General features: G+C 32.3%; 1 long non-coding RNA gene and 1 pseudogene across 2 annotated transcripts in view; one reads left to right on the top strand and one right to left on the bottom strand.

Annotated features, from left to right (window-relative positions):
- The window catches only part of LOC143232238 (uncharacterized), a 56,939-nt pseudogene that overhangs the window by 1,714 nt on the left and 32,487 nt on the right, over positions 1 to 22,738 (bottom strand). The window contains exons 3-5 of the transcript XR_013017457.1: positions 20,084 to 20,589; positions 12,324 to 12,442; positions 9,691 to 10,770 (exon numbers count right to left, since the gene is read on the bottom strand). The product of XR_013017457.1 is annotated as an uncharacterized LOC143232238 (transcript). The remainder of the gene's footprint in view (positions 1 to 9,690; positions 10,771 to 12,323; positions 12,443 to 20,083; positions 20,590 to 22,738) is intronic.
- LOC143232239 (uncharacterized) lies at positions 15,845 to 22,374 on the top strand. The gene is made up of 2 exons (XR_013017458.1): positions 15,845 to 16,549; positions 21,793 to 22,374. It is a non-coding gene; the product is annotated as an uncharacterized LOC143232239 (long non-coding RNA).

Here is a 22,738-nt window from a genome sequence, read left to right as displayed (position 1 = left end):
ATTCGTAACTCAAAACTGAATAATTGCAAAATGATATAAAAATAGTTATGTAAAATGCATTTTCAAAACATGCTTTTAAAATAACTAAGTAAATTTAATACCAATAATAGCATTACATTTATATTCACAGATATTTAGCAAAAATAATTCTGAGAAGCTAATGCACGTCTTACATTCTTTGTTTACGTAGATTTTGTCAGTAAATCTTTCACTTTTATTCAGTAAGCAGAGGGCCTGGCATGGCCAGGTGGGTAAAGCGATTGACTCGTTTTCTGAGGGTCGGGGGTTCGAATCTCTGTCGCGCCAAACATGTTTGCCCTATCAGCCGTGGGGGCGTTATAATGTTACTATCCAGCCCACTATTCGTTTGTAAAAGAGTAGCCCAAGAGTTGGCAGTGGATGGTGATGACTAGTTGCCTACCCTCTAGTCCTAAACTACTAAATTAGGGAAGGCTAGCGCAGATAGCCCTCGTGTAGCTTTGCGCGAAATTTAAAAACAAACAAACAGTAAACAGAAAACAAACAAAACGATCCACCAAAGTTATACATGAATATATCTCTTTTACAGACTTCTACTTCGGCTAAATTTTTAGGATTAGCTTATGATACCAAATTAACCTGGATACAGCATACTAACAATATCCTGACCAGAATCTGGAAAAAAGTAAATTATGAAAGAAGTCTTTCAGTTAAAAATCGAAGCACATCATCTGATAATATAATAAAAATCTACAAAGCATACATTAGACCTATAATATAATACACATATCCAGCCTGGATAAACATAACACAATCTACAAAAAACACAAAATTCAATCTTAACTTCAGATTATAAATTACCACGTAGTGCTTCATCCACATTCATGTACAAGCATGCAAACCTAGAGACAGTATCCTATAGACTTTTGCATAATGCATTAAATTATTATAATTTAAGTTGGCATAAAAATGATTTATTATGTGATTTACGTACATGATGAAAATAGTACCACGTACCTCTCTCCTATGAATATATATTTAAGAAATATAAATCAAGCTGACAACTATGCACTAGACGCTTAAAACTAGTATAATATTCACATTTTTTGTATTATTATTATTTTTTTCTCTCTTCCTTTTTCTTTCTTTCTCTTTTTCCGTTAAATATATATATATATATAGATAAACTTAAAATAAAAATAATAATGGAAATATATATATATAAAAGAAGAAAATAAAAAAATAAAAAAACACAAATAAAAAGGACAACTCAAGACAATACATGGACATTGCCCTGAAAAGGCCCGGAGTACTGTGGGATACTCTGGCCCAAAAGCACTACATCAATAACATAGTAGTCGTCGACATAAGCTAGGGATGGAGGAAGAGGTCTTGTTCACCTGACCCTCCTGGGTGTTTAAAATTTAACATACCCAAATCCTCACAAAGAAGCGAAGCAGAGCGCATAGTATTATTTTAAAGAATTGGGAAGAAACAATATAATTGTACTTTTGTCTTGTTTTTCTTCAATTTTGTAATTATGAAGTTTCACCAAGTACTGAAGGTTTCAAAATATAACTATTAAATGAGATTACTTGTAAAATCAGCTTTCAAACTGTCTTTAGCAAATTAACTATTTGAAACAACTTACACTTATAAGGGTACTAAATATGTTTATATACACCATATAATATTTGATATATCGCTGACTTCCTGTATCACTTAAATGTTGAAACGTAGTTGATAATTCTTTATGATTCAATTTGATGAAACTTAACTTGCTTCAAATCTTTTATCCCTTACAGAATTTTGAAAGTAAATTATAAACCATTTGCGCTAAGTCTCAACAATTGCGTTAAGAATAATAAAATAATGAGTTTGTTTGTTTGTTTTGGAATTTCGCACAAAGCTACTCGAGGGCTATCTGTGCTAGCCGTCCCTAATTTAGCAGTGTAAGACTAGAGGGAAGGCAGGTAGTCATCACCACCCACCGCCAACTCTTGGGCTGCTCTTTTACCAACGAATAGTGGGATTGACCGTCACCTTATACGCCCCCACGGCTGGGAGGGCGAGCATGTTTAACGCGACGCGGGCGCGAACCCGCGACCCTCGGATTACGAGTCGCACTTACAAGCCCCCCAGTAACATAGCGGAGTGTCTACGGGCTTACAACGCTAGAAACCGTGTTTCTGGCATGTAAGAAAATGAATTATATGGTAATCTGAAAAGGGCTAGAACCAGATGTGTATCTTTTGATCTGAGTCCATTATGTAGCTTTGCGTTTAATTACAAACACCAGCAACAGCTTCGCTTTCAATAACCCATTATTTAGAGAATATATTTTATGTGGATGCAATTTAAATATATATATATATATATAAAAGAGTGTAAACTGATATGTTTTGACAGGTTTTACACAGATTAAAAAAAGGCAAATTTACAAAATATTTGGTTTTGAAAATTATACGTTATAGATTGAGCATGAGTGTTTAATGCAGTTGACTATATATTCTCTCTTATATTTATTTATTAGTCTACTCGTGTTTCTCTATTAACAATTCTCCCGAAACAACAAGTAATGACATTTCATTATTATTACTTAAGGGAATCTAGTGCAAGTCACTTCAAGTAAAGCAAGAGTCCGACATAGCCAGGTAGATAGGGTGCTTAACTAGTAAACTGAGGGTCGCTGATTCGAATTCCCGTCACATCAAACATGCTCTCTCTTTCATTCATGAGAGGTGTTGTAATGTTGTCATTATTTCTACTATTCGTTGGTAAAAGAGTAGCTCAAAAGTTGGCAGTGGGTGGTGATGACTAGCTGCCTAACATTTAGTCCTACGCTGCTAACTTTTGGACGGCTAATGTAGATAACCCTGTGTAGCTTTGCGCGAAATTCAATCAAGTACTGCCAATATTTGATTGTTTTCTGGCATGTACGAAAATGAATTATATGGTAATCTGAAAAGGGCTAGAACCAGATGTATATCTTTTGATCTGAGTTATTCATACGTGTAAACACTAAAAAGTTAACCCACCTAGAATTAATAAATACTAGTTAAAAGTTACCTAAGAACTTTTCTTTATTTTTTCACTATAAACAGTTGTTGTTTTGAATTAAGCACAAAGCTACGCAATGGACTATCTGTGCTCTGCCCACCACAGGTATCGAAACCCGATTTTTAGCGTGGTAAGTCCACAGACATAGCGCTGAGCCACTGGGAGACCTCTATAAATATTAAATTTTCAAAAGAATGTAAGATTAAATGTATAGTGCTTAGATTTCAGTATTTTCCCCGTATCTGTTTTTGAAAAAAAATGTCATTGTTATTTTGGAGAATTTATCTAATTTAACGTCTGTAATAAATTAGAAAAAACAAACAAACAACAACTATTTGACTTACAAACAGTAATGAAAATTTTTATATCTGGGATTAAGTGGAAGACTTTGAAACTACATGGTTGTTGGGTAAATTGATACCACAGTAATCTGAAAAGGGCTAGAACCAGATGTATATCTTTTGATCTGAGTTATTCATACGTGTAAACACTAAAAAGTTAACCCACCTAGAATTAATAAATATTAGTTAAAAGTTACCAAAGAACTTTTCTTTATTTTTTCACTATAAACAGTTGTTGTTTTGAATTAAGCACAAAGCTACGCAATGGACTATCTGTGCTCTGCCCACCACAGGTATCGAAACCCGATTTTTAGCGTGGTAAGTCCACAGACATAGCGCTGAGCCACTGGGAGACCTCTATAAATATTAAATTTTCAAAAGAATGTAAGATCAAATGTATAGTGCTTAGATTTCAGTATTTTCCCCGTATCTGTTTTGGAAAAAAAATGTCATTGTTATTTTGGAGAATTTATCTAATTTAACGTCTGTAATAAATTAGAAAAAACAAACAAACAACAACTATTTGACTTACAAACAGTAATGAAAATTTTTATATCTGGGATTAAGTGGAAGACTTTGAAACTACATGGTTGTTGGGTAAATTGATACCACAGTAAACCGAGGTAACCAGTTAGCTAATCTGGGAAGAGAGTAATTTGGCAGCTAGCCTAACCGGGCTTTCTATGGACTAATTTGGCCAAAGTATGTGTGAGTAGATCACGTTGCTTTCACAAAGACCTGGACTTGTGCGACTAGAACCACATAAGTTCCATGCAAAGAATCTTTTACGTTTTAAGTTTGAATATAGCAGGAGCTAATGCGTTGTTTCGCAAAGTGAAATGTTGTAGTACAGTATACATTATTTGGATTTGTCGAGCCTTACAGCTGATAGTAAAACCAGTTTCTGTCAACATTCGTTGGAAGACGAAACACAGCATTTCCTGTTTAACAGCTGTTTTTTTTTGTAGTTAAGATAATAAAAAAAAATAAGAACCAAACTTTGATGTAGATTTAGTTGACAATGTTTAATTAGGTAATATAAGATGACCATGTTTTATCCAAAATTAACACTCACTGCAACTGTACGTCCATTAGTTGTATGGTTGTCACAAGAATGTTTTGAAAAAATGTCATTTTATTTTGAGAATTTATCTAATTTAACGTCTGTAATAAATTAGAAAAACAAACAAACAACAACTATTTGACTTACAAACAGTAATGAAAATTTTTATATCTGGGATTAAGTGGAAGACTTTGAAACTACGTGGTTGTTGGGTAAATTGATACCACAGTAATCTGAAAAGGGCTAGAACCAGATGTATATCTTTTGATCTGAGTTATTTATACGTGCAAACACTAAAAAGTTAACCCACCTAGAATTAATAAATATTAGTTAAAAGTTACCTAAGAACTTTTCTTTATTTTTTCTCTATAAACAGTTGTTGTTTTGAATTAAGCACAAAGCTACGCAATGGACTATCTGTGCTCTGCCCACCACAGGTATCGAAACCCGATTTTTAGCGTGGTAAGTCCACAGACATAGCGCTGAGCCACTGGGAGGCCTCTATAAATATTAAATTTTCAAAATAATGTAAGATCAAATGTATAGTGCTTAGATTTCAGTATTTTCTCCGTATCTGTTTTGGAAAAAAATGTCATTGTTATTTTGGAGAATTTATCTAATTTAACGTCTGTAATAAATTAGAAAAAAACAAACAAACAACAACTATTTGACTTACAAACAGTAATGAAAATTTTTATATCTGGGATTAAGTGGAAGACTTTGAAACTACATGGTTGTTGGGTAAATTGATACCACAGTGGATGTTTAACATTAAGTTGTCTATGTTCAGCTTTAATCCGTATAGTTACTGAGTACAGTTAGTTTATCCAGTTATAGATAACTGTAATATTTTATTGGCATTGAGTTATGATAGGATAAATTACTTACTGTCTGTTAATCGCTTTCTTAATTTTTATTTGTATAAAGAGAATATCTTCAATTCGCATACAAGTTAAACATTTTTGCGACCTTGAGCAGTTTAATGAGAATATTCTACTTGTTATTACGCTGGTAAAATAATATTTAGGACAAGCTTAAGTAAAATAGTCTACGATCAGCTCCACCTACTTAGTCTATATGTAGACCATACGTAAATGTATTACATCAAACGCCGCTCATCCCTCCTAGTGTGCTTATTTCGGTATATATAGTGGAAAGTTTACACAAAACGATTCCCAGTAGACAAAAGTCAACCAATGGGGTCGTAACAAGATTGTTTTCTAGTATGTAAGAACATGAGTTGTGTCAAGAAGCGACCGAGGCAACCAGTTAGCTAATCTGGGAAGAGAGTAATTTGGCAGCTAGCCTAACCGGGCTTTCTATGGACTAATTTGGCCAAAGTATGTGCGAGTAGATCACGTTGCTTTCACAAAGACCTGGACTTGTGCGACTAGAACCACATAAGTTCCATGCAAAGAATCTTTTACGTTTTAAGTTTGAATATAGCAGGAGCTAATGCGTTGTTTCGCAAAGTGAAATGTTGTAGTACAGTATACATTACTTGGATTTGTCGAGCCTTACAGCTGATAGTAAAACCAGTTTCTGTCAACATTCGTTGGAAGACGAAACACACCATTTCCTGTTTAACAGCTGTTTTTTTGTAGTTAAGATAATAAAAAAATAAGTGAACCAAACTTTGATGTAGATTTAGTTGACAATGTTTAATTAGGTAATATAAGATGACCATGTTTTATCCAAAATTAACACTCACTGCAACTGTACGTCCATTAGTTGTATGGTTGTCACAAGAACATACCACTACATCTATACATGTACAAAATAAACATCTTCTACTTGAATTAGGAATTGACATTTTTGATTTAAGTGCAAAAATCGTTTATGAGGTTTGGACAAGCTTCGCCTCTATCGACAACTAAACAAAACTTTCAAATTACATTTTTAACCAAAATATAATGAGCTTATAGATTCTCCATTCGAGTTATTAGAAAACAGGGCCAGTAACTCAATTATATTCATCTTTTTTTTTCAGACAAAGAGGTGTGTTTGGCTGGTAACATGATATGGTTAGTGACAGTCAGATATTGGTATACATTGCTTTCAATGAAAATAAAAGTAATAAGCTAAATATTCAATAGCGGAGTGAAATGATTCAAGAGTAATCAGATGGAGAGCTCTTGAAGGGAACATGATAGGCAGATCAAAAAGTTGGCTTTAAAGCATTCTAGAGTATATAAATAGGTTATAAACTACTTTGGATCCACTTTACCTCCTACCGTCCTATGAGGCTGTACTGGGCTGTATTTGTTTTTAACTAAGCCTGTATAAGATATAAGACGAAACGTAGTTTATCGGTAATTACGGTATTAATTTATTTTTTACCAAATATGGCAAGAAATTTTGTGTTGAAAATATTACACTGAAATTAAGGTTGTTTCTACATATGACACACTTTTGCATTATTTAATATTCAGATGTATTTCGTGAGTTAGAAAGTTGCGAATTTCAACCATGATATGTATTTTTATTTTATTTTGATATCACTGGTTAGTTGCATGTGTCTGTAACTCATTTTCGAATGTTACACGTTACCTACGTGTTATTTTTTCTCAGCGTTTTAATATCAATGATAAAATGTCATAGTTTTAAAAAACGTTTTTTTTGCGAGTTATTGTAATTCCATATCAGATAGAACACGGTGATATATCTTTAAACCATTTGTTTGTTTTCTTTGTCATATTTACTCAATTTCCCATAAACATTGATTTTGTTTGTTTGTTTTGAATTTCGCACAAAGCTACTCGAGGGCTATCTGTGCTAGCCTCCCTAATTTAGCAGTGTAAGACTAGAGGGAAGGCAGCTAGTCATCACCACTCACCGCCAACTCTTGGGCTACTCTTTTACCAACGAATAGTAGGATTGATCGCACATTATAACGCCCCCACGGCTGAAAAGGCGAGCATGTTTGGCGTGACGGAGATGCGAACCCGCGACCCTCAGATTACGAGTCGCACGCTTTACGCGCTTGGCCATGCCGGGCACATAAACACTGAATACAGTATAACACCAGATTACTTGTTTTTCACACTTATAAATAGAAAATCCCCCTTACTCGGTAGCTTATTGGTAAGTCTGAGGGTTTATGATTCTAAAAATTGTTTTTTGATACCCGCTCTGTGGGCAGAGCACAGATAGAACAATCAGGCTTTTTTAGTAAAGAAAAAAAAATAAGATTCAGTGTAAAATGTAAATAGGACATCTACAATTTAAAAAACAAAAAGCCCTCTATTAGTGTCACCGATATTTCGACCGTTGCAATACCGATCGACTCTTAACTTGAACGAAAAAACGACAATTTTTGACTGACAAACAAGTTTGTCTTTTCAAAATTATTTCAGCCAAATATATTCAAAATGGACGATGCATTACTTTGGGCACAGAAGTAGATTTGAGGGTAGGTTGGTAGCGAACTCGATGAGTAATAAAATAGAAGCGGGAAAACCAGTGCTTCACGCTTGGTGTTGTTGGTGCACAAACATCAGAATCATTGGCTGAAATTACCCCTTATGTTTCCTTGGTTGTTAAGGGACACATTAACGTAACATCACCAAATTTTGTCCAATCGGAACCTTCGGCTTCAATTCAATAACAACCTGCATGTTCTACACGCAGCATATGTTAATTTCGGAAACACCTGAATTGAAGTGCGCTTTTTTTAGCCCAGCAGGTTAACAAAGCACTACTAGGAAGTGTCCGAACGAAAGACTGAAATTCATTATGTTATTCACTGATTTTAACATAACTATTAATAACTTTCAGGTTTATACAGTTGACAAGTAGGAATATTTTTTGGAATCAATTTCTTCGCATGTTTGAATAGATTTATCAATAAGAATATTTAGACATACCTTAAAATATACAGAAAACAAAATGTTTATGAAGCGGCACTCAAAGGATGTGATCAAATGTACATGAAAAGTTGTTTTCGTGAACTAGTAATTGGATATTCATTTTCCATACATATATGTTACTGGCTTGTAATTAACTTTTGGAAAACATGTTCATAGAACATTAATTTAGATTTAATTTTGAGGAGAAAAATTTATCATTATTTAACGTCATATGACAAAAATTCAGCTTTTGTGTTATAAAACAGTATGGAAATTATTATGGTTTTCCTGTATTTCAAAGGACATATCTAGATACGCACTATTATAGTCCATTAAATAATATAAATACATCATAATATACGTGTAACGGATTTACTATTATGTATTTATTTTACTATCTATGTTTGTTCCAGTTTAATATATATTTAGAAATGCAATTTTGTATTGCAAAAGTCCCGCCTGTTTTCTAATTTGTAGAAGATTCTTGAGCATAAGAATCAACCATGTGTGATGTAAACTACTAATGATTGCTAGCATTGTTGCCAAGTGAACTTTCGAGGACTTATCTTAAGGATTATAAACCGACGCGTCAAGAGACAGTTTAATAATATTGTTGGTTTTCTTCAGTTAGTATACTATAAAACTTGGAAGCTATAACTGATAAACCCTTATTAATCGGAAAATATATATATTTGACCAGGAACGTTTATGGATTTAAAAATTTACAAACCGTTTGATATCTGTGAACTAAGGTCAGTATTTCTACGAGGACATTAGATATTTTTGTCAGTGGAAAAACTTACGTGTTAAAAAGATAGTTAGCTTTTCGTCAAAAGAATGTACTTGTGTATCAACAGTGAAATGTACCTATATCAATTCAGAATTAATTCGTTCTCCTCGAACGTTGATAAAAGATTCAGTTCCAGTCCAGAGAAAAGACTCAGTATTGTTTGCAAGAGTGTAAATGTTTTGTATATAAATTATTATCTGTAATAACTGTTATTATAAATTATATTGTTGTTTGTATATTAAAGTATATTTGTGTTAAGAAAGAAAATTATATCAACCTTCTTGGCAAATATCTAAAGATATTTTAAACAATTAAACAATATCAACATTCAATTCACTTTTAAATTCAAATTTCCGTTTGTTTGAAATCGTAATACGTAACATAATAAATCGGAGACTTGTCCGAAATAATTATAATACGTAACATACGTTAGTGTGACAGTCATTAATCTCGTTTTAAGTTTCATATTACAGATGGAAATACTTTATGATGCCTTGACATAATATTATTATGATTCTACCCAAGTAAAACCTTACCTTTACACTGTAAGAATGGAAATAAAGTATATTAGTTTAGCAAATTAAAGAGCATTACGCTCTCTTCACTTACCTTGACATCAGGATTAAAGAAATACAGTAATGGATTAGCTCGGAGCCGTTCTGCTTCCATTTGCATTCTTCGAACCTCCTCTCTTCTCTGAGAGCTCAGCTCGGACACTTCTTCTCGTCATTATCTTAGATTTCGTTACTGCTGCCTGAATATCAGGAAGACTTTTTTTTCTTTTAAAAACCGCAGGCTTACTGGGTTGGAGTTGAGAAGGGGGTTGTCTTTTTGTTACTCCACCGTAAAGGGACGTAGTCCTTGGAGGTGTGGAATCAAATATTTTTTCTTCTTTCTCACTTAAGCGAGAGGTAGTCAACACAGCGCTGCTACCTCTTTCACTATCACTAGGAGCAGAAACAAAGAGTCCAGGATCAGTCTGACTCTGAAAATTCTCAGCATAGAGATTAGGTAGAGTAGATCGCCGTGGCACATGACCAGGAGAAAGGTCATAATTGTCCATGCTTTCGGAAACCCCGGAGTCAGGAGTACAGTCCGGAGTGTAGCGTACGGGATGTTGTGTAGTGTTCAAAGGAGGTTGAACGGTTTGTAATTTGTGTATACTCAATTGATTTGGAGACTGGCTAGAACGAGCACGAGTCTTAAATTGTTCATGTTCGAGAGAGTACTGGTCAAGGTTCTCAGTTGCTACCTGGCGCATAGTATATTTACTTTCTATTTCTCTATAGCTGGGTTTTCTTTGGTGCCGAAAAGAACCTTGTGAATTTCGAGTGAATGCTCCATTGCCCATTGATGTAAATGACGGTTCTAAATAATTCATGGGTTTCTGATTGGCTTGATAACTTTCTTTCGCTAGAGTATTTTCGTGAAATGGAACTTGAGATTTGCTACTATCATATCGATCAATGTTCATTGTTAAAGCGTCTGAAGTTACCTGTTCTGTATGTACGTGTTCTCCTGGATTCAGTGCTAAATATTCCTGAGAAACATTACCCTGGTGGAGGTATAGAGAATGAGTTCTCTCTTGAGCTTGTTTATTTGGCACCGTAGTTGATGGTCTTCGTGTTGTATTGGTTTCCTGATTGTGTCTATTTTCATCTAGATTTACTTTGAGTAATTCATTCTCTACTGTAAGAAAATAAATCAAAGTTTTAAAACTGTTGATACAATAATAAATGATTGAAAAAATTGTGCATTACTAAAGAGCATTCATTTGATTTAAGCAGATTGGAGGCAGGACTGGATCGAATGGAATGTATTTTTAATATATTATACTAATGTATTACGATATAATCATGTATGTAAATATTAAACACTTCTATTCATCATTGACCAATATTTTACAAACCGTAAAATAAGTTTAAATATTGACATAATTTAATTAAAGATAATTTTTACGCATCTTTAAGACGGACCATTACAATTCGCAGAATAAACGTTAATAAGATTTATACGTTAGTGATATGTTATTATTATAAACTTTAAGTAATAAGTACTACGTGTACTTTCGTTTATATACATATATATATTTTTGAGGGGGTAACCGAATTCTTTATCGAATATTAAAAAAACAAACATTTTTATAATGTTTCTTATAATTCAAAAAGTTAGATATTAATTCAGGTTATCAAATAACAGACACATAGAAAGTTGATTCGAATTTCCTATGTTCTTTATTACAGTAATGTTGATCCTACATTCTGAAAGATACTGCCTTTCATATTAGCTCATTAGCTGAGAAATTCTCTTTAACTTATGTTTACTTTGCAAATCAACATAAGTTAATATTGTATGACTTCTAATGTGATAAATACGTTTACGTCTAAACTAATTTTCGAGACTATGTTAACTTGTCTGGCATGCAATAAAGATGAAGTATAATCATACTACGATATGTGAATTATTCAGAGATAGAACGTTACATTAAACAGGGCGTATTACTTTATAATTTGAGTATCATCACTATTCAGAATCGAACGTAGGATTGGAGATTATGTTAATAAATGTCATCCGTGAGAAAAACTACACATTTGTTTAATTTTTGGTGAGATTTTCATTATTTATTTAATTATCTTTTAACGAATAATAAATTCGACTTATAATATCTTTGTTGAAAGAGATTATAACCTGTCAGTGATTGGAAGTCCAGAATTAACTCCTACACTTTTTGCTATAAATCAAAATCAAATCCTGCTCATGTTTCAAAAGTGTGAAACTATAGACTTTGAATGGGAAACCACTCGTCTCTAATTACGGTGTCATCTTAAGTAATAGAAACGAATTGTGAATGAAGTCCTGTTGATAATTGAGACGAGCAGACGTTGCAAAAGACAATATATACCTATAGTTGCAAATTACTAAGATAATAGATGCTGGGAATCATAAAGGAATTACTCAAACTGAGCATTTTGGAAGTACACTGTCGGAAATTTCTTTCGAAACATGAGTTGTTACTCAATTTATATGTACAAACAGTGAGTAAAAATGTGAACATTAGCTTGTCAACCTTGATGGAAATTCAAATGTTTCATTTAGTGTTTAGATTTTATATCCTAGATGATATACACATTAATGATCATTTGTATACTCATTAGTTAGACAACCATTACTTATAGTTAATCTATACCTAAAAAATGGCTTAAGTTAAAAGTTACTTTCTAAAGTAGATGCTATGTACCTACCTGGCTGGTGAAACTCTGGGGCGAACTGTTTTGCTACTTTCCGTGCAAAGTCAGAATCTTCCTTAGCGTGTATCGCAAAAACATTAGCTTGTTCTGCTTTACCTCGAGCTGTCGCTGTTCTGAACATAAACAAAAAAAGGCAAAATCGGTGATTTTAATTCTGTATGAGAAATATAGAAAATACACCTGAAAGAAAGACAGTTTTTAATTTCTTATATTTATGTTTTCAGAAAGGAAATAGTACGGATGTAATTCGTAGCACTTACATTTACGATAATAGTTACGAAAGGTACTTTTCCAGTTAACCAAAGACAGACAACAAATTATTTCTATATTTGTGACTTACGTAGTAGATACGACAACTGTGTGCAGAACTGTGCTGATTAATAAGACATCGGCTTAGAAACATAAGTCGTATATTTCTACGAAATCATGTTATTAATTACTTTTAATGTTATAAGTTTGGCATCATATTTCTACTCGTTTTGAGTTTCAACCTCACCATGCACATATTATAAGCACTTAATATCATGTTATTATTACAAAACAAAATTATAGTCTTCCCGTAATGCCATAAATTCTCAAGATGGCTATTGTTGGAACGTGTTTTTGTTTTACTGTGTGATAATGTTTGAACTCTTTTTTTTTTTTTTTTACATTGAAAATAATAGTAATTCAGACTAAACAAAAGTTAGCATACAGCTAATTCAGTAAACAAGAAAATGAGTTACTTATACATGTATGTACAGCATAAACGTAAAACCGAAATAATCATAACATATTCATAACACTAAGTTAAGGTACATAGATTTAACGAAAGCCAAATGTTTGGGAGCTCATTAGGTCTATCAAGTCCCGCGATTTTCTTCGTTTGTGTCTTCCATATGGGCTCTAATAATAGCCTTAAGAAAAACAAAATAAGCTAAAACATGCTTTTGTTTTCACAGATGGGCAAATCCAAAAACAGATCAAAAGAAGATTCTATTTCACAACTACGGAAAGAGTAAAGCCTACTTTTAAGTATATTTCTGTAATGAGAACCTGACTTTAAATACTGAATACCTATGGGTTTGTGTTTTTATTTTATTTTAGACAAGATATACAGCTATTTCTTCGTCAACATGGGTAACAACAAAAGAAGCAATACAGTATTAAGCCTATTGTTTATCATGACATGCGTAATAAAATTTATAATGTTATTTCAGACAACTTAAAACAATTATAATTGTATTGGGTGGAGGAATAATTCGTGAGCGTTTTTTCAAGTTAAAAATATATTCATAAATGAAACGCTTTCGCAAAATATTTCATGCCATTTGGTAGATAATTTTTTGCTCTAATAGATGGTGTGTTTGATTTTCATATGTCTGTAATTTTTGCTTTCATTTTCAGCTCATTAAATGGAATGTCAAGTGGACAAAATCGAGCATTTTCGACACCATCTGCTTTTCGCATTTAATTTCTTGCAATTTCGTTTAAAACAATGCATGCTCTATACCTAGGTATTACATGAAATAAAGTATCATAATAAATGTTTTAGGTGTAATGTGTTCATGCATTGAAGTATTGTATAGTCTTCCATGTAATGCTTGAATGAAATTATTTAAAAACGCTCACGAATTATTCCTCAACCTAATACATGGACGTTTAACATTATTATCTTTAGTATATATCTGTGGCTAAAGTTTCTAAAGAGGTTATTAAACTGTTATAAAATAAAATTTCAATCCAATCTTCTCCAGTTAAAAGTTTGTGTGTGAAAATTCCCTATACTTTGAAATTTAATTAATCTTCCAGAAATACTGATTTGAAGCCATTTTGGTGTTATAATGTACATCAGTGCTCATAGTTCGTTGAAAAAAGTCTATTATCTCTACTTTAAAACCAATGTAAGAGTAAAAATGAATGAGAGTTGTAACACTTTAAACTATGTTTGTAATATTTGGCTACTACTGGAACTCAAGTAAAGTATTTATAGCATTGAAGCTGATAAAGCATGGATCTATATGATAACAAGCAACATAACAACTTCATTATAAACTAGCAAGTACTTTCAACCCATATACTTTTGTATTTCTGTCTTTTTAACATTAAACTATAATAAACTAATTAAAAATGAGGAGTTAAAAATATTATTTGCAAATTTCGGGTGTTTTCGATCACACTTGTTATCTTAAACAATAAAATTTACTTTGGGTACGTCAACATCATTTAATGACGCAATCACAAATATTGGTTTACGTACGAAAGAAGCGAGACTGTTAGGGTATCTTATTGTTCCGCCTCCCTTGCAGACGTAAGTGACTTGCGAGGCGCGTATTCAATGAATAATTACTAGGATTATTTTTATTTAATTTTGAGCTAACTAAATCTCTGTACTGATCTTCCAGCTACAAAAAAACAGATAATCAGGTTTAGTCACGAGTTCGGTTAAACAGAAAATTTTGTTTTATAAAGTACTGTCAGATGAAAACTACAGGTTGAAATATCGCTCGAATTAAAAGCCAAGTTTGTTTAAATACTCAATATTTGTTTCATAGAGTATTGTCAGATGAAACTACACGTGGAAAACACCACTTTAATACAAAAAAAAATTTTTTTTTGAATCCGCGATATTTGTTCCTTGTTCTGTAAAGTACTGTCAGATGAAAACTGCAGGTTAATTAAAACATCACTTTAATAATGAAAAAAAAAACTTTGTTGGAATACGCCATATTTTTCAGGATCTTAAAAAAATGCCCTTATAATATGTAAGTATTTTATAATAAAATGAATATTTATTGATTATAATCACGTTTTGCCTTTAGAGGTTGATACAAATATGGATTTTTTTTGTCACGATTTACAAATTAGATCATTAGCTGAATGCTCATCATAAGATAGGAAATAATAAGTAATTATACTTCAAAAAACGTATATCTAAATAAATGTTTTATGAACATGCTTTTAAAAGTTAATTATAATCTAGAAACATATATGTATGAACAATGACTATTTTATTTCCGGTTCAAGAAAACTTTTATTTATATTTGTTATTTCTTTTACTTAATGCCTAATTAACATTTACTTTTAAGTTATGTCCAAATGTTCTTAGTGATAAGTCCTTATAAACTGAAAAATGTGAAAAACACTCATTATAAAAGACATTTCTACTTGGTCAACTATATGACCCTGCAAATTATTAATTTTGATGCTAATGGCAGTGAATTTTATTATACATTTCGGATTCTTCTCTTTGGACTCTCTTCCTAGTTCTGGCTTTGTTAGCCTGCTGAGCTGAAAAAAACGCACTTTAATTTGGATAGTTTCTAAATTGGCACGTGCTACGGGTAAAATATGCGGATTATTATTGACTTGTAGCCGAGAGTTCCGACAGGACAAATTTTGGTGACGTCGCATCAGTGTGCCCCCTTAACAACCCAGCAAACTTAATGGAGAATTTCAGCCAATCATTATGATTTTTGTGTTCCTGCAATATCAAGCGTGGGGCGCTCATGTACCCGCTTCCTTTTTTATTACTCATCGCGATCTCCACCAAGCTACTTTCAAGACTACTTATACGCCCAAAAGTAGTGTATCATTCGTTTTGTATATATAGATAAACAGAAGACTTTTTAAAATACAAACTTGCTTTTTAGTGGCAGAAAGTGCTGTCGTTTCGCGTAAGTTACATGTCGCTTAGTGCCGCAACGGCCGACATAACAGTGTGACAAAAGGACAGACGGATCGCTTTTGGTCTTTTTGTAATAGATACCGTGTTTTTATAGTGAAATGATCAACGCTGAGAAGAAATAGAATACTTGCCTTCTTATTTTCTGTTACTCCTATAGCTAAGACAATAATGAGCGCAGTAAATCTGATTCTTGTATGTTAGTGGATACAGAAATAGTGCTCAGTTTTAAGTATTAATTGAATCGAAATGCAGGTATTAATTTGTTTGGTTACACGAGGGCTATCTGTGCTAGCCATCCCTAATTTAGCAGCGTAAGATTAAAGAGAATTCAGCTAGTCATCACCATTCCCTACAACTCTTGGGCTACTCTTTTACCAACGAGTAGTGGGATTGACCGTCACATTATAACACTCCCACGGGTTAAAAGGCGAGCATGTTTGGTGTGACGGGGATTTGAGCCTGCCACCCTCAGATTACAAGTCGAGCGCCTAAATCACCTGGTTATGCCGGGCCCATAAAAATTCTTCCCATGACTTACAGAAAAGACGATAAAGTAAGTAAGATTTATGTAATTATAGAATACATTAACGCTATTTCTATATTTACAACATAAGGTACAATTAAAATTATATTTGAATCTTAGAACGAAAGTATATTGTATAAAATTTGACGGATTTTTATTTTGAGCAATTTTAATATACCTAATTTATATACGGAGTGTTTGTTTGAAGTTAAACACATATCAATGAAAGGGGCTATCTATGTTCTTCTCACAAAGGGTATCGAAACCTGGATTCTAGTGTTGAAAGTTCGCAGACATAATGCTCTGTCACTCGGGGCGTATATGGAGTGTATCATGTGTTGGTAGATTGGGAGAAAAAAATATTTAGTTTACATTATTTACGTTTTACTGGAAAACGGTATTTGTATGTTGTTGTATATTTTCAGTAAAATTACATCCTGAAGAGTGATTTCTAAAACAGGTTAAATAAATTATTAACGAAAAGTTAAAGGCAGAATATATATCTATATTGATTAATATGATAGATATAATTAACTTAAGAGATGACTCTGCTTTAGTGTGAAATGTATTTTATCTGCAACAACATACGTATATTATTACCATCGGAAACTAACATGGCATTATTTCCTTTCATGGTTTTTGGTTTAGGATTTCGATGTAAACAACTCAATTATCTTAAGTTTGGAGCCTTACGTTGCTGTTCTTGAAGTTCTGATATTAAATAACATAACTAGATGAAATTACCACTGCTGACGTTGTTAATAACACTATCTGAGTAGGTAGCTGTTTTTACCACAAAACTACACAATTGGCTATGTGCACTCTGTTTTCTGTATGGAGTATAATTATTTTAAGTCCGTGAACTTACGAACTAGAGGACATACGAGTGGGAAATTGGTTGCTTACTTTAGAATTTCTGCGTAAAGTTACAAAAAAGGAATATCAGTATCTGATAGTCCCTAATTTTCAGCTCTTAGATTGAAGTGAAAACAAATCGTCAACAGTATCCACAGTCAATTCTTTCACAAGCGAAATAAGACCAAACATGTTAGCTGTAAAGATCTGGATCTAATGATGAGATGTAACCGTCGTTCATATATCGTACACCTACAGTCCTAAGAAAAGAGATCGCATTTTTTCACTGCAATGGGACGAAAACCAAGAATCATTTAATCCACAGTCCGATCACGTTAATCACTGGAACTCGTCCATTTTATAGGAAATAGTAGTTTAAGAATTTTTAGTGATTAACATTTGCAAGTTGCTAACATTCTAAGTAGTAATTTAAATGTTTAGATAATGTTAAAGCTGTGTCTAAAAAAAAACAAAAAAATTCTCCAAATTTCATTCAGTCTTTCAGTTGGAAAATATCACGCATGAAATTCTCAAGAAATTACAAAATGTAAGATGTACAAAATTCAACGTATATCATCGACTCTGATTTTTTTAAACAGTCCCACTAGGAATGGGCAGTGTCTGTTCTTCTTCCGTCGAATGAGGACAACCTTCTGTGTGAAAAATCAATTTGCTCGCGATCTTTCTATAAAATCGTAAGGCTTGTATATGACGTTTTATTTACCTTACTGGTGTATCAGAATTCATCATCCAGATGAAAAGTACAAAATACGGAAACAACAACAACAAACTAAACTATATCAAAATTAAACTTTTCACTACAAATATGCTAAAGTTAAGTTACTTGGAAATATTAGAGGTTTTTCTTCTCCAACCAGACTTAAGTTTTCAAAGCAACAGCTTGAGAAATTATGAAACTACGTATGAAGTAACAATGCTTTTTTCGTTTCAGACACTTATAAATTCGAGCAGGTTGCCACGTTTTACATGCGTTTACTCTGATAAAAGGGTTTAATTTTACACCCAGAATAAAAATGGAGCATTTTATTTATTATAAACTTGTCTATAAGTAAAGAATTTTGTTACTAGTTCTTTTTTAATTTTCTTTTCGCATGCCATTTAACGATTTTCTCTTTCTGTTTATAATGATATGAATTCTCCACTTGTCAACAACAAGGGGTGTATTTATTGGAACCACACTCCAATCGCACCCTTTTGTATGTGTTTTAGATAAACAACTTAAAAATGTAGGAATTTTATAGTAATATTATATAAAATTTTCTTTAAAAAAATTGCTGAAAGAGATTTGTGTTGCCACGTGTTTCATTGTAAATAAAAGTAATAGGAAAAAGAAGAGATAACACATAGTAATCATAACATTATACAAATATATCTTTAGTGTGGTGAAAATATAATTTAAATACCATAAACAACTAATCAATTAGAAAGATCCAAAAGTTGGGGAAAAATGAGAGATAATTAACATTGGAACGCAACCTGACCATATATTTTCAAAAGTTAATGTATAACTGTAATATAGCCAAACCCTAAAACGAAATAAACAGAAGACGACAGATGTATTAATGTATTTATATTTGTTAATATGACGTGTTTAGGTTTAAAGTTTGATACAGTTTTTCATTTTTCAAGCGTAAAGCTGATACATAGGTTATTTGCACTGTGTTCACCTCAAGGATCGAACATTAAACTTTAGATTTCTCATAAGATTTCAAGCTTATCGCTGAATCAACAGTGACGATGAAGTGATAATATTGTTTCATAATCTTGGAGTCGTTCTACCATTGAATACTTAGGTTTAGTTTCAATTTAGGTGTTTTGATTCTAATTAATCTTTAAGTCTAGGAATTAATGATTTTCTATATTACTCTGAAAGGTAATTGAAATCTGCCTGGAGATATTTTGAGTTGAGAATAAAATAAGCAATGAAACTGAACTTCATAATGCTTTAATTTTTTATGTGTTATGAGGGCATATACCAGGGAAAATATGAAATGTAGATAATCATAAAATTTCTGAAGTAGAAAGACTCTGTCATGAAGTAGTTATTATAAGACGCCGGTGTAATATTGCCTTATATTTTTAATCAGCAAAAAAAAAAAAAACAAAGTACACTTCATTATTGTTGAAACGAAATTTGTCAAAAATGATTCTCCAGTCTTACTTGATTTCATTAAAACGAGAAACTTCGTACATATTGTTTCTTATTTACACATCGCCAGTGACTTAGCGATACGTCTGTGAGCTTATGACACTGAATATAGGGTCTCGACACCTGTACATAATTTGAGAACCCACTGTATAGCTTCAACCTTAACAATAAATAATGTAATGAATTGTATTCAAACTTTTAATTTTTATAAGTCAGTTCTCCTTAATCACTCCAATTTGTTCATTATTTTATGTTTAAATCTATGATTAGGTAGTATATACAAGTACTTATTTCAACCTTCGATCTAGTGATAGCTATATCTAGTCAGACATTATTTTTCTTTCATCGTGATATCACAGACACACACACATAAATAGAGAAATTACCTTATCAGTAATGACTAATGGAATATTTTAATAATTAATTGCATTAACCATAACGGGTAAACAATCATAATACTAACGTTTGTGTAAGTTAATTTTTCACAATGATTTTGCACGATACTTTTGAATGTGGCACATAATTTAAAACTAAAATACCTGGATATAGCAATATCTGCCTTTTGGAGAGCTATTTGAGAAGCACGAGTAGCTGCATTCACAGCGCCATCTATCCTCTCGCGGAACTTGGATGATCGAAGCTGAAACAGGTGTTTCTTTTTGCCACTATTTAACAAGACGTTGTTTTTATACTTTCCTTCTTCTTTGGTGCCATCCTTAAAGGTAGTGACTCCATAACCGTATTTCTTATTGTTATACCACTCCCCCTCGTACTTGAGTCCATCTGATCGTTCTGAGATACCAAACCCACTCCTTTTATCATTCTTCAGTTCCCCCATGTAAGTTTCAACAACATTTGCATCGGTTATATCATCCTGACTGACGAAACTTGCATTGGAGTCGGTGTGGGCTGAAGTCCGAGTCACAGCTGATATAACAGACCCAGAGCTGACTGAATTTGTCGCAGATTTCGTGCTACGGACAGAACCGGATACACCCTTTCTGTCGATATCACCAGCGCTACGCTGTTTCTTTAGTTTTAAGCCCTACCGGATAAACAATAAATTTACCTTTAACATATTCAACATTCAAAATCGAAACAAATTAAAAAGTTACGCTGTTGATAAAAAAATAAAGATAATACACAAAGATAATGCTATGATATTTTAATTAACTTATTAATTACAACCACAACTCTAACTCAGAGTTGGCCATAATTCTAACTTAAAGTTAAGCCATAACTCTAATTTAAAGTCAATAAGCCGAGGGATTTTTACATATTGCTTGATCTTTCTATTTTTTAATTATGTAATACATAGTTTCTAACAATCGAAACTGGTATATCGTTCGATTATTATGTAAATACGTTTCTAAGAGAAACAGAAAAGATTATGACAATGTAGGAATAACGAAAAAGTAATATTCTATCATTTTCACTGTTCATTTTTTATCACCTCTCGCCCCTAAAGGTACATTTGTATGTTTGCGGATTTACAACGCATAAAATCAAGTTTTGATACTCGTGGTGGGCAGAGCACAGATAATTCTTCGTAGAGCTTTGTTGCTTAAATTCAAACAAACTAATTTTAACAACACCCTAAACTAAACAGCGAAACGACACCGTCATTTAGACAGAAGAATTAATTAAAGATTGTTATTGTTGAAAGGAAGCTTTTTGTTTGAAATTTTTTTACGATTTAAAAATTCTTGGTATTTTGATTTTAAAATTTCGAAAGCAAAACCACATACCTATGATGGAGATTTAATGAGATTTTATAAATGAATTTTGGAGAATTATAGATTATATTATTTAGATAAGTATACATATTAAAAAAATCGTTCCAGCACATAAAAAAGAAGATGATTCCATCAAAAATCAGCTCTTGAAATTTTGGCATTTGAACAAAAATATTACTAGCAGTCTAAACCTACTGGCTATAACATATATATATGTGCGTGCGTGTAAACTGATATTGAAGTTTTCGACATGATAAAGCACAATAGCTTTAAATACATGCATGTATCATATAAAAACGTATATATATATATATATACCAAATAATGAATAGGATCATCTGCTATTCCAGAATATAAAATATATTTACAGCTGTTTTTGTTTCCAGATGTGATATAAAGTTAAAAATGTAATTTTAAATAAAAATATAATTCTAGTTTTTCAATAAAATACAGTTTGTTCTATGAAGCTAAACACAAATAAAAATAGTAAACGATATTTCTTTTTCCCTTAGCGAAATGGAATTCACCAAGATGGCGTTTCGACAGCTAGAAGTGCAAATCTTCCAAATCATGATCGAATATCTTTCAACTCAGTGCAAGAGAAGAAGAATTACTTGAGTTTAAATCCTTGACTTGAAAAATAACTTTTAACTATAACATGTTTTAATACAAGAAATAATATTTTGCTAAAAAACGAGATGCCCTGAAAGATTTAGATAACGCCATTTGTTTGAAATTGGATAAAGAAAATAGCGCTGAAAAAAAAAAATCGCCAAACGTGATTTGCCGTTGACGGAACAAAAACAACAAATATCTTAATGCGCCCTCTAGTTTTATAAGCAAGTTACTTGAAAATGATATTCGTTGTCTGTAGAGGGATAAAATAATGAATATTAAAATAACGTGTAAGTATATTTAAATTAATAAGTTCTACTTTTGATGTTTTGTAAGATCATCTCTGATATTACAAAACCGCTTTTCATTAATGATTTTTTATTTTGTTAATATAACGGTTAATATATTGTATTTATTTACACTCTATTTCACAGCGATGTAAAACTACAACTAAAAATAAAACTGCAAATGATTAAAAACTTTTGTCAAGTTGCCCAAAACTAGTTTCTAGGGAAACGAATAAACCAGTAGTATTACACTTAAACTTTATTAGTTTTATTATCAGATTTCAACAACCAAGGTTTCTTTGAAATTACTTGTTTATGCTGCATGTAGAATATTCACGCACAGTTACAAGGCTATCTTAGCATAATCGACCCTAACTTCTAGCTGGTATACAACAGTAAAAGTACATAATGAGAAGTACATACAGCCAGTTCTTGAATGTATATTTTATAACCGAATAGCTGGATTTAATATAGCACCCACGGTCTCAAACTGTGGGAAGTGCTTATGAAGCATCGGGAGATGAACCACGAACCCTCAGATTTACACCAGAGCACA

This window comes from Tachypleus tridentatus, chromosome 11, assembly GCF_004210375.1.
Source record: "Tachypleus tridentatus isolate NWPU-2018 chromosome 11, ASM421037v1, whole genome shotgun sequence".
NCBI classification, from domain to species: Eukaryota; Metazoa; Arthropoda; class Merostomata; order Xiphosura; family Limulidae; genus Tachypleus; species Tachypleus tridentatus.
Note: the sequence above shows the minus strand (reverse complement) of the source record. Positions and strands in the feature narration are given on the sequence as shown.